This window comes from Equus quagga, chromosome 14 (genome assembly GCF_021613505.1).
Source record: "Equus quagga isolate Etosha38 chromosome 14, UCLA_HA_Equagga_1.0, whole genome shotgun sequence".
In the NCBI taxonomy this organism is placed as follows: domain Eukaryota; kingdom Metazoa; phylum Chordata; class Mammalia; order Perissodactyla; family Equidae; genus Equus; species Equus quagga.
The window spans coordinates 21,494,006-21,507,802 of NC_060280.1; the positions used below are offsets into that span (position 1 = coordinate 21,494,006).

Sequence of the window (13,797 nt, forward strand, 5' to 3'; positions counted from 1 at the left end):
GGCCTAGCTGGTTCCAGGGCTGGCGCCAGGCCCACTTCAATGGGCAGAAGCCGCAGTATGCCTGTTATCAGATCCAGTGGCCTCCCAGGCAACATCACAGGTTTGGAAAGTATCAGGAACTTCAGTGGCATCAACAGGAAGTAGTGGTTACAGTCTTATCTAACCAGAGGGGATTCTAAGTGAATTCAATTGTCCTGAGACATATAGATGTGATTTGAATTAAATTGAATTGAAACCAAAGATGAGAACTGTCCCAATGAAAACTGTAATGTGAAGTGACATTTTGATAACAAAAATGACAGCTGATATGAGACAGGCCATTGAAACTGACCCCAAATTAAGAACATGAAAAGACTGAGTGGATCATTAGATAATATCTCCCTCTGAATTTGAAAATGGGTTTTGATTACAGGAAGTATCTAAGGGCTTTGAACTAAGAAGCTTGTCAAAAATTGAAGTGACTCATTACTTGATTCAATCTTCTATGTGCTTAATATTGTTAAACTTGCATTTAAAATTTTATTTAAAAAGCATAAAAATCTTACCATTTTGTTGACTATTACTTAGCTATTTAGCACAGCTTGGCAAATATATGAAGAAACATCATGCCCTGCCTGCTTAGAATCTGATTAGCTTCTCCCTTTCCCCAAAGCAGGCATTCTTTATTCTCCACTCCCTCTCTCCACCCCTTTAAGAATCAGTATGCTAAAGAAATAAAGTGTGAATTTAACTAGACTTCCGGTCAGGGGATTGGGGCAACAGTTGGAAAATGAGTGTCCATTTGTCTAATAACTCCTATTTATTGAGCACTCCAGCACCCTGAGAGCTTTGCACACCTTATCTCATTCAATACTTCCCTGACCCTCTGTGACAGATATTACAACTACATTTTTACAGAGGTAACTGAGTCTGAGAAAAGCCAAATAACAAAGGGAGTAAATGTCAAAGCCAGAATCTGCGACCATACCTTTATGGATCCACATGTATGCTCTTAGGTACTACGCCCAGGGTGGCAAATTGTTGCAGCTTGGATGCCAGCTCCATTACTGTGCCTTTCTAAAAAGGATTCTCAGTTCAGAAAAGAATTCTGAACAGTCCAGACCTGGTAGGAAAGTGTGTTAAGATCCATTGTCAAGTCAACCTTGAGGGGGAGAGGTGGTGAATGGCAGCGGATGTGACACGTGAACTGTTACTGAGAGAGGTGCATCAGAAACAAGCAAGAAGCAAGGGCTATGCGTGAGGTGCCATTCAAAAGGAAGAAGAGTGCTGTCAGAGGTTTTCAGGGGAAGGAGCAAGTTAGGGAATTACTGCAAAGCAAAACGTACCCTACCTGATGAAGTTAGGTGGAGGTTATTTGGAGTTTCTTACTCCAAGTTAACAATTCATTGTATTTATTTATTAATTCATTCAACAAACATTTATAGAGCACCAGGCAAATGTGCTGATCACCAGAAACACAAAGATGACCAATGCACACCCTGCTCTTGAAGAGCTCGCGGTTAAATGACTAGAGAATCAAGGATGATGAAAAAGAAAAGAGAGTAAATGAAGTCTTCTCAGGACGCTTGAGCATAACTGCTGTGCGTGTGTGCATGTATGTGTGTGTGTGCACGGAGAATTACATCTACCCAAATCAGGGAGGTAAAAGGAAAAAAGTTATGATAAAAAAATTGGGTAAGGGTGAAGGTTGAAAGGTTCCTAGGATATATGTGATTCACTGGATGGTGAAATGAAATTCCATTTAAAAAGTCTGGGGTTGTCCCCCACTGACAGTATGGCTAGCAGAAGGCAGCCATGAGAAGGGACTTGTCATGTTCATTCATAGCTCTGGTGAAATTCCCTTGGGAGGCAACTCATGCCCTTTGCCATGTCCGTGCACAGTTATCCCCCTACTGCAATTTGGAAGTCAGATCGCAGACGAGCCATCTGTAATCTCAGTTGCTACTGAGGACTTGAACTGATATTCAGTTCCTGTTATTTGGAAAAGTAGCCGAATTATAAATGATGAAGTAATGATACATTTGTGTAAGTTATATTTATTTGAGTGCAATAACACATTTTGTTATCACAATTCTGCTTTGTTTATGTTTTTAAGGTAAATGACTAACAATATGACATAGTAGAAAATTACTAAATTTATGATTTTAATGGGTATATTTAGGAGAACTTAACTAGCTAAATTTACAGTCAATATTTAAATGCTTAGGAAAATCCAATATTCTAAATTTATAAATTTGATTCTTAAGATGTTGAAATGCTTAAGGTAAACTAATCTAAATGTGTAAGATTTTATTTATCAGCATTATAAGAGTTAACAGTGCTTGAGAACAATTTTGTTTAACACTGACCATGATAGATGTTTGAAGAGTTTGATATAATCACATTTTAAATTTGTGACTTTAGTTTGAAATGTTTAAGGGAATTTAGTCACTCGATTGCTTAAACAGTGTCTAAATATTAGGAAAATTTTATTTGCTAGATTTATAAGGTTTTTTTCCTGAATTTGAAATGTTTAAGAGAATTTGATTAAGTGTGAAATTGGTGTTTAGAAACTTAGGGAAATTTAATCTGTCAAATTAATGAGTTAATTGAGAATTGAGCAAAGAACAAGCGAAAATGAGTGTTTTAATTTCAAAACAAAATGATTAGATTCATAAATCATTATAATAGTTAAGGGTATACAGCCTTTAGTATCTATTGTTCTAAGAATATTACAGATAGTAATTCATTTACTCCTCACCACAATTCTCTGAGGTGGGTTCTATTATTATCCCATTTGACAGATGAGGAAATCGAGATACAGAGTGGTTAAATGACTGCTTTACCAAGTCCCGTGGACTGAACTGCGCACCCTCCCAAGTTCATATGTTGAAGCTCTAACCTTCAGTGTGATGGTTTTGCAGATGGGGCCTTTTGGGGCTGATTAGGGTTAGATGAGACAATGAGAGTGAGGTCCTTATAAGAAGAGACACCAGAGAGTGCTTTCTTTCTCTCTCTCTCTCTCTCTCTCTCCATCCACCACGTGAGGACACGGTGAGAAAGCAACCATCTGCAAACCAGGAAGACAGTCCTCACCAGAACCCAACTATGCCAGTGCCCTGATCTCTGACTTCCAGCCTCCAGAACTGTGAGAAAGTAAATTTCCATTGTTGAAGCCACCCAGTCTATGGTATTTTGTTGTTATGGCAGTGTGAGACGACTACAACACCAAGTGTATTAGTTTTCTAGGGCTGAGAGCTCTAGGTAAGAATCCTTCCTTGCCTATTCCTAGCTCCTGGCGGTTGCAAGCAATCCTTGGCTTTCCTTGGCTTATAGCTGCATCACTCCAATTCCTGCCTCTGTCGTCACACTGCATCTCCCTGTGTGTCTCTCTGTGTCTTTACATCGTCTTCTTATAAAGACACTAGTCGTTGGATTTAGGGTCCATCCTAATCCAGTATGACCTCATTTTAACTTAACTAAATATATCTTCAGACTCTATTTCCAAACAGGGTCACATTCTGAGGTTCTGGGTAGATAGAAATTTGGGGAGACATTATTTAAGCTAGTATCCCATGTCACCAACATCCAGCACATTGATAAACCCAATGTCAGTTGTCAGTCCTCATCTTATTTGACCCACTGACAGATCTGATCATTCCCTTCTCCCAGTAATAATTTCTTCTCTCTTGTCTTTGGACATCTCTTGGTTTTCTTACCACTTCAGTGATGTTCTCCTTCTCAGTCTCTGTTTCTCTTCTTTCCCTGCCTTTCAGTATCGGAATGCCTGATTCTTAGTCCTTGGACTTCTTCTCCATTTATGTCTCAACCATCTTTATCACTACAGCTTGACCTGTCTCTGGAACTCTAGATCCCTGTATCTACCTGCCACTTGATGTCTCCCTGTAGAATATCAATAGATGCTTCACATTTAGTAGGTCTAACTCCTGACTGCCCCACACCGGTGCTCCACCTGCAGTCTTCTTTGGCTCACTTCATGGCAACTCCATCTTTTCAGTTTCTCATACCCAGAACATTGGAATCATCCTTCACTTCTCTCTGTCATACCCTACATCAGGAAATCCTATCACATCTCCTTCCAAAATATATTCAGAATGTAACCACTTCTCTCCACTACCCCAGCCAGCTTCTACACTGGTCCAAGCCTCTATTGTTTCCATCTGGATAATACCAGTAGACTCCTATAGGATCTCTCCACTTTTCCTCTGCCCCCATAGAGTCTATTCTCAACACAGAACCAGAGGGATCAGTTATAAGCTCAGATCATGTTACATCTCTTCAAAGTCCTGCAATGGCTTCCTGTTCATCTCAGAATACAAATCAAAGTCCTTATGAAGATCTAGTAGGTTCTATGTAACCTGAGCCCTGGCCACCTATTACCTTTCCGATCTCACCTCCTATTACTCTCCCTCTCACTCACTCTACATCCCCCAAATTGATCTCACTGTTCCTTGTTCAAACTTCCTTAAGGTCTTGTATTGGCTGTTCCCTCAGGCTGTATATCTACATGGCTTGCTCTCTCATCTCCTCCCACTGTTTGCTCAAATGTTTCAATTTTCCTTGAGGCCTATCAGTACCTCTATTAAAATTAACCCCCCTTTAGGGCACATGTGACTGGTGATGGATGGCAACTAGACTTTTGGTGGTGAACATGATGTAGGCTATACAGAAGTCAAAATATAATGATGTACACCTGAAAAGTCACGACATAAACCAAAAAAATTAACCCTCCTTTAAAAAAAACAACCAACCAATCAACAAAAGAAACCACTAGTACATTTCTGATCCCCCTTACTTGCTCTATTGTAGTTTTCATAGTACCTATTACTTTCAATATTACATAATATTCTCATTTATAATGGTTATTTTCTGTTTCTCTCCCTAGAACATAAGCTCGACTAGGGCAATAAGTTTTGTCTATTTTTTTCTCACAGATGTATACACACGTAGGTAGTCAATATTTGTTGGCAAATAAATAAATGACTCAATCCCCCATTTCCCTCTGCAAAGTGATTGTTTCAAAGGAAATGTGATTGATCATTACTTGAACAGAAAGCCATAATACAATAAATGGTGCAGCTAATGCAAAGAGGCATCTTGAGAGATAAGCAGCCAGCATGATTCCAAGCAGGAAGGAATTCTGAGCTTTTAGGAAGAAATGGTCAACGGTATCCAACCCTCTTTTTGTTGTTGTTGTTTTTGGATTATCTTTTTTTTTTCCTGCTTTTTCTCCCCCAATCCCTCTCAGTACACAGTTGCATATTCTAGTTGTGGGTCCTTCCAGTTGTGGCATGTGGGACGCCCCCTCAACATGGCCTGATGAGAGGTGCCATGTCTGCGCCCAGGATTCGAATCAGTGAAACCCCGGGCCGATGAAGCGGAGTGTGAGAAATTAGCCACTTGGCCACGGGGCCAGCTCCTCCAACCTGCTTTTAAACTAAGACCATTCTCTGGCAGAGACATTTATGAGAAGTGTCTGAGCTTTTGTGCTGCCACAAATCTCACCTGAGGCAATGACTGGGTGCTTGATTGTATCATCCTAACTCTTATGGGCATTGCCTGGCACTTGGAGAACTGGGTGCTGGAAGGACGGTAGGGTTTATTTACTCTTCAATAAAACGGAGCTTCTTTGGCTCTGAGAGCTACCACTGGGCTACTATTATACATTAACAGAACCACTATACCTGTAGATTTGAAAAAATGACATGCAGGATCCATCTAACAAATCAGTATTCATTTAACAAGTTGTAAGATAGAAGAAATTGGAATTCTATCCAATAAGAATTTATTCAATGCTGACTTTGTGCCAGGCATTTTGCCAACTACTGGTTATACAATGATGAATATGCTCGGTCTCTAACATCAAGAAGCAGTTGGATGTGCTGTGGATGACACGTACACAGATAATATCAAGTGGCACCAAATGCTATGTTAGGGGTAGGCACAGATAAGAGACATTTAAGTCATAGTGAGAGGATCTTCAGAATGCTTCCTGAAGAAGAGGACATTAAATCAGATGCTTAAAAGATGAGCTGGATCTAGCCAGGCAAAAAGGAGTAGAAAGAACAGCACAAAAATAAGCTAAAGCAGTGGCAAGGGCGTGAGGTGAATAAGAGCACAGTGTGGACCCCCAGTAATTGGGCATGGCCTCAGCATAATGTGCAAGGAGGAGATGGAGGTGGGTCCTAGAGAACCTTGAGTGCCAAGACAAGGAACCTGATCTTGGTCTTCTTCTGGACAAAGGGCAGTTACTGAAAGATTTTAAACAGGGGAGGAACATGGTCAGACTTGTGTTTTAGGACTTGGACCCTGGAAGCAATGCAGACACTGGACTGGAGAGCACACAGGAACAGAGAAAGCAGAGCTGAGTGCCCATGTTGGAGCAGTGGAAGCACCCTCTTGCTGTGAGAGCCTCCATTCATCCAGTCCCTATAGAAGCGTTGGTCAGTGAAGATAGAAAGGAGATGGTTGGCTTCAGCTCCTGAGAGATCTATTTGTCTGGTCCCCAAACATGACCAGAGTGGTTTAAATTCAGCATTTCATAGAAAGTGACAAATGGAGCTCTGAAAAAGAACAAAGAGCTACAAATATAAATACCAAGGAGATCCTGAATGAATAGTCGTATACCACCTCCCAACCCCCAGCTGACCATAAACATTAGTGCATAATAAAATGGATGCTAGATCTGTTCACTCGGGAACTTGACTTCAGGATATCACCATTGCCACTTATGGATTGTGGGCATTTTCTGGTTAAAGGGTAAGACCTCAGTGTCCTCTCACTCTTATTTGCCTGAAGTGAGGGAGACATTGGAGAGAAGTGTGCCCTGCCTACTCATGTGTACGTACCTTGCATCTCTCCTCTGGGTGTTTCTACCCACTGTGTGCTGACGGTATCTATGTTAATTCTCCCTTGGGCACTCTCACACTGACAAGTCCCCTCCTGCCTGTTGACCAGAACATACTGGAAACTTCTCTGCAGACCACAGAGGAAAAGCTCAATCATCTTCTGTAGCAAAGGTCACAATGAGCCCGAATCAGCTAAATACATCAATTGAGTGAATAATGAAAGACCCTACATTTCACCATGGGGAGGAAGCACAATCTCAGACCTCAAGCGGTTCACAGTCAGGAGAGAAGACAGATGTATCTGATTAATGACAAAGCAAAAGGCAGAGGTGAGAAGCGGTCAATGTGAATCGCAATCAGAGCACTTCTTGCTGAGAGGGGTGTAGTTCATTGGAGACTTCATGGAGCACGTGGCACTTCAATTGAACCCTGCGGACTATGTAGGATTCATATGGTGAGACTGTGGAGGAAAGGTGCTCTAGACTGAGGAGTATCAGGAAAAAAGGTACAAAAAAGAAAACTAATTTAGGGAATATAAATAGGTATGGCCAGGCAGTGGAAGCTTTGGAAGGAGGGAGACCTGGTCAAATCTGGGTTCTCCTTCCTAAGAAGAGTGGCATAGAATGAGAAGCAAACAACTGAGGAGCTGTCGAAATCACTTCCACAGACCACCTGAGGCACTGGGCGACCTCCTTGTTGGGCACCTGTCCCACCTGATTGGGCGATGATACTTGCTCTGGCAGATATGACCCAGCAGATGGTCATTCACATCCAGAATTTACATAGGTCAAAGGGGCAGCTGTGGAATTGGTAGCCTACTGTGATCCCATGAGGGATAAAATACCCGACCCCATGACACCTTAGGGAGAGGTCTTCACCCACCTCCCCAGGCCCTGCATGTCTCCTCTCCTTCTCCAGGTGTCTCATGGATGTGTTTTTCTTCAACTTGGGAAGAGTTCTCAGAATCAGCTTAAACATCGAGATGTAGTTGTACAGAATAAACACATCTAGTAGACTGAACAGAACTTCATCTTGAAAAATTAATTAAACACGTAGTAATTTTAAAAAATGTATTGTCTTGCAGCTTACTTTTCTCAGAGAGAGATCCTTAAATGTGTTTGTTGTTTGAAAACAGATTATGAGATAAGAAACTTTCTTTGCCCTAAAGCTTTAGACGTTCATATTGATATAAGTTATTAATAATGTCAACATTTTGGGTACTATTCCTACCATTAGCTTTTCATCTCAAAGATCCTCACAAAGTCAAAAAAACAAAAAACCTGTCAGCACAATTAATTTTCTCTAATGTGAGTACCTGTTCTCTTCTAAAAAACAGTAGGCCATGAAATGTACCTCTCCAGAATGCTATTAACATTGGGCCTTTGTGCGAATTAGACACAGGAACCCCTCCAGGCTCACTCACCACTTGGCGAGTGAAGAGAGGACTGACTTCAGCTTCCTGCCTCTCCCCGGCCTGGTGAAGGATCCACCAGTAGGACAGTTTGCATGGCCCTGGGGAAGAAGCTCTTTGGTGGGCTATTAGGGGGCTCACATTATCCAAGGTAAAGCCCAGATCCTATCTTAGTCCAAGAGGCTGAGACCATGAGAGGCTGTATTATCCTACATAATGATGCGAAGTGTCTTCCTTGCAGGCAGTTTCCTACTGGCAGGGACAATTACTATATTAGGTGGATGTTTCTTTCCCTGGTTATAGAATTTTCAGTTTCACATGATCTGTTTTGTCTTGTAATCACTCATGTCATCCTCAAGCTCGGGAAAGTTTCATTAATGCTGCAGCCTGGCACTAGCTGTGCTTTGGGGAATTGAAGAGGGGGTTGTGTCCACGATTGGGGTAAGCAGTGCAGGGAGAGACTGGCAGCTGGAGAAGCAGTTCTGAGACATCTAGAGATGACCAGCAGAGAAACCTGGAGCGCAGCTGGGAGGAGAAGGGGGAAGCAACAAAGGAGATTTGTGAGATGTAGACAAACATTCTTCAGGGAATCGTGGAGCTGTGTGGGGAGAGGAAATCAACTCAGGGCAGACACAAAGGGTAGAGGCTCAGATCAAGAAGAACCTGAGGGCCTTGGACTCTTATCAAGGGGCTGGAAATAAGGGGACAAGGAAGAAAAGTGACTGAGGGTGCAGCAAGGACTGGGAAAGGGAGGCTAATCTTGGATGAATTTTAGGGGTTGCTGTGTTACCAGTGGGGTAGCTGAGCTCTGCCTCTGCTGGAAGCACATGGCCCGTCAGACAAGATGAGTCCACAGAGGGGTCAGGTTGAGGAGACTGCACTCAGCTTCTCTCCCCTGGTGCTCCTGATGAGGGGGGCGGAGACCAGAAACACAGGGGCAGCTGCCCTCCTTGCCCTGACCCGACTCCCCAGGACTCTTGCGTCCCAAGCACACTCGCCTCCTCTCTGCTCTTCCCAGGTCTGTCTGCTTCTCGTTGCAGGTCTCTGTTAAGTGTCACCTCTCCAATCACCCAACAAAAATTAGCTCCATTCACTCCTATCACATCTCTTTGTTATATTTTCATCCTCAACTTATCATGACCTATTTTCTGTTTATTAGTTTGTGATTTGTCTCCTGCCACCAGAACGCAAGCTCCATGGTGGCAGTAATCTTGCCTACGTTGCTCAACACTGCATTCCCAGTGTCTGGAAGAGCACATGGCACATGGCAGGTTCTCAATGAACATCATCTGAATAAATACGTGAGTGTAGAGATCAGGACAACTGAAGACTCTTGTGGGAACTGATGATAAATATGCTAATGGCCAGCCCTTGGGGGTTAGAGCAACACAGTTTGGAGTGTCTTCCCAGCTTACATTGACAACAATGCCCACTCAATCCCGTCATCTGCAGTGCTCCCACCCACAGCAATGAGTCCCTGGAAGTCATGCTTATAAGACACAGCTCTCTCTTTATCCCTTCCCCACCACACACCCCACTGCCTCAGCCGTCCGAACCCAGGGTGGGCTCCTGAGGCTCCTGGAGTGAGGGTGTCATTATGTCTACCCAAACCACATGAACAGAGAGGGAGGAGGGGTGGATCCTCAAGGAAAATGGGGTTCTTTTCTCAGAAGATGAGAGAAGAAATGCTGCATGAGCAAAATCCTAAGGTTTCACTTCTGAGATTTTCACGCTAAGATCACCAGGGAAAATCATGTTCCAATTAGAAGGAATCACATCTCTGCCTCTACAAAGTTTAGTCTTATCAAAGTACAACATTTAAAAACCCACAGAGGGGCCGGCCCCCTGGCAGAGGGGTTGAGTTCGCACGCACTGCTTCGGCGGCCCAGGGTTTCGCCAGTTCGAATCCTGGGTGCGGACATGGCACCGCTCATCAAGCCAGACTGAGGCGGCATCACACATGCCACAACTAGAAGGACCCACAACTAAAAATACACAACTACGTACTGGGGGGCTTTGGGAGAAAAAGGAAAAATAAAAAAAAATCTTTAAAAACCCACAGAATATAACATGACTACTATGATAGAAAAGACTATTCCATCAGCTTTTAGGATTTAAAAAAAAAGAGCTGTCAGTGAATCAGTTTTAGCGCATATTGTTCACTGCCTGTCCTACTGGTTTTGAAAATTATGGTTATATAAAAGCAGATGATTAGGTTGGAGAAGAAACAGCAGAAGCAAAACAACTGAAAGTAAATTAGCAAAAAACTCACATGACAACTCATTTGGGAATGTGAGGTCATAAGGGATGGTGAATTAGTGCCAGCAGAATGAAAACAAAAGAATTTTCTGGAAAATTATTAGTCATTGTTTAGTTTTACAGTCTTAATCGAGCTGAAAAATAACAGCGCAGAAGGGAAAAACCTTTTAGAACCAGCACAGCTACGTGATCCATAAACTGACCGACCATGCGAGAAACTGGTTGTGTCTGACTGATACAGCTGCATCTTCTTCCAAGCTGTCTGGCCAGCAGAGAAGCAGGTTTGAGAGATTTGCTGAGATGTGTAGACATGGGCAAATTCTTTTCTTGGAAGTGGGGGGAGAAAAGGAAGAGTACAGCTGGAACAGCTACAGGCTGCCTGATTCAACTTGATGATGAAGAAAGAGAGCCTTTCCTAAGGGAGTGGAGAGAGGTCCACACCTGGACAGAGTCCCAATAGTCTTGGTATCTAAGCCCAAGAAGCACTGGGGTAGAACTGTGATTTTAAAAGCACTGTATAGAATCAGAAAGATCTCAGCTTAAATCTGTGTTAGTCAGCATTTGCTGTAATAACAAACAACCCCAAACCTTAGTTGCTTACAGCAATAAACACTTATTTCTTGCTCGTGGGTTTGGGGGTCAGCTGCAGCTCTGCTGGGCTCAGCTGGACTTGACTCCAGACAGGCAGAGGTCTGCTTCTGTGTCTTCTTTCCAGGACCCAGGTAATTCCCATGACAGATGCCAAAGGCTCAAGGGGGTGAATAAAAATACATGATGCTTCTTAAAGCCCTTGCTTGGAACTGTCCCCCCACCCATATGGGTCAAAGCAAGTCACAGGGCCAAGTCCAAAGTCACTGGGGTGTACGGCTCGCACAAGAGCATGGAAGGAGCATATAGCAATGGATAAATGATGCAATCTACCTCAACATGCTAGCTCTGCCACTTATTTGTCTCGTGATGTTGCATCAGTTAGTCAGGCCTCAGTTTCTTCGATCTGGGGAGATAATACCATTTCCCTCACAGAGTGAGGGTTAAATTAGATGATGCATGTGCAGTGCTCAGCACAGTGCCCTGGAGAGAGTAGGTGTTCAACAGAGGAATGCTAACATTGTATTATTACTATTATTATTTTTTTCCTTTTCTCCCCAAAGCCCCCCAGTACATAGTTGTATATTCTTCCTTGTGGGTCCTTCTAGTTGTGGCATGTGGGATGCTGCCTCAGCATGGTTTGATGAGCAGTGCCATGTCCGCGCCCAGGATTCGAACCAATGAAACACTGGGCCGCTGACAGTGGAGTGCACGAACTTAACCACTCGGCCACGGGGCCAGCCCCAACATTGTATTATTATTAATCTGAAGTATCATGTTATAGACAAGGCATGCCTGCCTGTCAGGAGTGCAATGACCAGCACTGGGCAGAAGGAAGGACACAGTGATTGACAGGTTAGATGGGCACAGTCCAGGGCAGCAGGTGAGGAGGTGGTGATCAGGCAGGCAGGTAAGGGTTTAAGGTGCTGGGAAGGCCAGGGGCACATTAGACCCAAGGTTCACGAACACTGGGTAATGAACGAATGAATGGATGATTGCGTGAGACGGCTCAGGCTCCCTTTCAAACAACTCTGGGAGAGCAGTTGGTCTGAGTGGTTGTGGCTTTATCTTCCCACCCCTAGGGCAGCCTGGTCACCCTTCTTCCTCCAGTAAGGCTGAGTTTCCCCCTTTGGACCAAACATGCCAGGCCTCACTCCCTTGCCTTCCATCCCCCATGTCTAGTCACCTCTCCCCTCCCTACTGTCAATCACATCCGGTTCTGTACTTCCCCTGCCATGAACCAGCTCCATCTTTGAACCATCTCCAGCCCTCCTCTGGTGCTCTCCATCTGCCATCCTCTACATCCTTGACTTTTTATTAAAACCTTCCATCCGTCTCCTCACCTTAACTGAATCCTGGTTCTTCCTCGAAGTCAAGATTCTCTGCAGCCCTCCCAAAAGAAGGCCGCTTAATCCCTCGTGTTCCATGTAACTCAGGGTGGGGTGGTAGCATTGTCTCTTTTGTTCCTTGATGCCTTTGCCCCTCCTTCTTATAAAACCACCTGTCTACCTTAGACCTCTCCCCCCTGCTACCACCGGTAGCATCTTTGGCCATCCCCCTTCATCCAAGAAGACTAAGGTCCCAGTTTTCCCTTCTACCCCAAGCCCTACCACTGCCCCACACTAATAACCAGGCAAAGTAAGTGTCTCACCTTGGTGCTAACTCATCTCCCCATGAAACCACAGCCAGGCATTATGGTGACTGCGGTGACAGCAGCAGTGGGGGCGGGGGGAGACTCAGATCTCTGGGGAGGCCATAGAGACATGGCCTCTAACTCAGTGTGCCCACTGCGGAATTATGTTGGAACACCTATAAAAGGTGAGTTATTTCGAGAGAATTTTTTGTGCTGTAGTGGAGGAGATTTTGCCACTTTATCAAACGATTTCAGTAAGTCTGGAAAACAAAACCATGCGCTATACAATGCTGAAGACACAGTGGGTACAGTTGCCATTTTCAGTATTGATTGAAGTAGAATAATCGCAGCATGAAATTGCAATAAATAAAGCCTAGGCTTCTTGCTGAAGCCGGCACCAGCACACACACGGGACGCTTTCTTCTTTGGAGCAGAAGGGGTGTGCTGCCGCCCTGTTATCCGCCTTGTGAGGAGGGCAGCAGGGATTGGAGCCCTGAGCGCAGAAGCTACGGGCCAACAAGGCATCTGTGTGCACTCCGCTCATTTCACAGGAGCCGGCAAAGGCAGTGATGTTTCCTGCAAACCTTGAGCCAGGTCCCCGCACCTGAGTATGGCACCCTCACGTTGCAAGAGCTGTTTTTGGAATAGATTCGAGACAGAAGCAGGCAGCTCTGAAGCCCTTCCGGAGGCCTCGGCCTCCTCTCCCCTCTGTCCTTGTTCCCTGCTGCTTCTCCATCTCTCACCTTCTCAGTTTTACATGTAAAGTCACCAAGTCATCTCGAAATGTAAAATATCCCAAAGTCTGCGGGACCCCGAAGCCCAGCTGCATTTCTCTCCTTGTGGACCAGACCGTACAGTCTTTTCTTAAAAGCCCCTCCAGACAGAGTGATCCCTTGCTGTCAGGCGAAGCGTGGGATGCTATCAGTGAGAGTTTTTCCATTCAGCTTTTCAGTGGGTAGAAGTCTAAACACACAAATCTACTGAAATAGGGCACTGATTGTCCAGGAAGGACCTCCAATCTGTGAGTCAGGAAACAGGCTCTCACACCTCATGCTGAG

At 44.2% G+C, this 13,797-nt stretch overlaps 1 protein-coding gene across 1 annotated transcript in view; it reads right to left on the minus strand.

The window, feature by feature from the left end:
- SYT9 (synaptotagmin 9) overlaps window positions 1-13,797 on the minus strand; it is a 180,368-nt gene that overhangs the window by 3,491 nt on the left and 163,080 nt on the right. The window lies entirely within an intron of this gene.